This window comes from Bombina bombina, chromosome 5 (assembly GCF_027579735.1).
Source record: "Bombina bombina isolate aBomBom1 chromosome 5, aBomBom1.pri, whole genome shotgun sequence".
In the NCBI taxonomy this organism is placed as follows: Eukaryota; Metazoa; Chordata; class Amphibia; order Anura; family Bombinatoridae; genus Bombina; species Bombina bombina.
The window spans coordinates 168,612,455-168,614,495 of record NC_069503.1 but is presented as its reverse complement, the minus strand read 5'-3'; positions in this window follow the sequence as shown (position 1 = coordinate 168,614,495).

The window sequence follows — 2,041 nt, the reverse complement described above, 5'->3', positions numbered from 1 at the left end:
CATTATGTGTTATTTTTATTTTCTCTGACTAAGCTACACAAAACAGTATTTTTTATATATGTATTAAATGTATTTAAATTAACTCTTGATAAAGTTTTTCCATAAAAAAAAGCACAACAATAAAATCTGTTTCTCCTGTAATATATTCTCCACACACTCTAGAAAGACTGGATTATATTCTGCATAATTAGCTAATTATTGCACTCTGATTGGTTAGATTAGTGCAGGAGGCGATGTGCATACATATAGTATATGATTGGTCACAGCAAAAGAGAGGAGATATTGATATTTAAGTGAATTTTCCAGGTACATATCCCGGACTTCTCAGAATTTACAACTCCTTGTAAAGTTAGCCAACAAAGAGAAAGTGGCATGTTTATAAATAATTAATTTTGTATATAAATATAAGCAATGCAGTCCTTGATTACTGATATATATTATGCATATATAACAAAACTACTTTAACATCATATTAATTGTAGCTTTCTACTTACAAAATGTACCTTTTAAAGCATTTTCAAAATTAGTATACGATGCATGCATCAGAGAGCATAATGTTATGAAAAGATTTAAAAATATATTATTCCGGAATCTACTCTGATTACTTGTTGCAGAAGGTCCCTTATAAGCTTATATGCCATCATTTGTGACAAACACACATTTGGAAAGTATAAAGGATTGAAGGACAATCTGTATCTAATATGGGCTAGTTTATAAGTGGCGAGCTAACAGTTGCGTGTAAGTGAAAAGGAGTTTATCGCAGCTCTTTCCGTGCATTGGAAGTAACATGCATATTTTAGGTTGCAAGTAAACACATTCACTCGAGTGCAGTTGCATTTGACACGCGTTGGACAGTGCGACTTCAGAGTTCTGGTTAACTGCTACTCGAGACAAAAACGGTGCACAAAACACATCACAAATACATTTAAAGTACAGTTAGTAACACTATCTAATAAAAAAATATTTTATAAAATGGCAATAAAAAGTTATAAGGGCTCAAATATATGAGGTCTCAAGTGTTAGAAAGGATATATATATATATATATATATGTGTGTGTGTGTATATATGTATTTGTATACATTTATAGACATATATATATAAATGCATTGGAGTCCTTTGCAGTCAAGTAGCTGAAAACATGTAAAAACATATATAAGCAATATTCATAGTTAACCCCTTAATGACCGAGGACGTGCAGGGTACGTCCTCAGAAAAAAGGCAGTTAACGCCTGAGGACGTACCCTGCACGTCCTCGGTGTGGAAAGCAGCTGGAAGCGATCCTGCTCGCTTCCAGCTGCTTTCCGGTTATTGCAGTGATGCCTCGATATGGAGGCATCCTGCAATAACCTTAGATGGCCATCCGATGCAGAGAGAGCCACTCGATGGCCGGTATCGTTGGTGGGTGGGAGCCGGTGTGGGAGGTGGGTGGCGGCCATCGATGGCCCTGGTCATGTGGAGGGGGGCGGGATCGTGGGCGTGGAAGCCCGGGAGCGCGCACGTGCACGAGGGGGAGCGCGCGGGGCAGGGACCGGGTGGGGACCGCTGCACTACAGAAAAAAATGTGTCCCAAAATAAAAGTGGGACCAGTAATTTTTTTTAAAAAAAAACCTTAGGCGTTATTTAGGTGGTGGGGGTTGGTCCGTGGGGGGGGGGGGAAGCTACACTACAGAAAAAATAAAAAAAAAATAAAAAAAATAAACATTTGATTGTGCAAACTGGGTACTGGCAGACAGCTGCCAGTACCCAAGATGGCCCCCAATAAGGCAGAGGGGGAGGCTTAGAGAGCTGTTTTGGGGGGGGATCAGGGAGGTTGGGGGCTAGGGGGGAATCCTAAACACAGCATATGTAAATATGCTTTTTTTTTTTTTTCTTTAAAAAAAAAAATCTTTTATTTTAGTACTGGCAGACTTTCTGCCAGTACTTAAGATGGCGGGGACAATAGTGGGGTGGGGGAGGGAAGGGAGCTGTTTGGGAGGGATCAGGGGGTGGGATGTGTCAGGTGGGAGGCTGAACTCTACACTAAAGCTAAAATTAACCCTG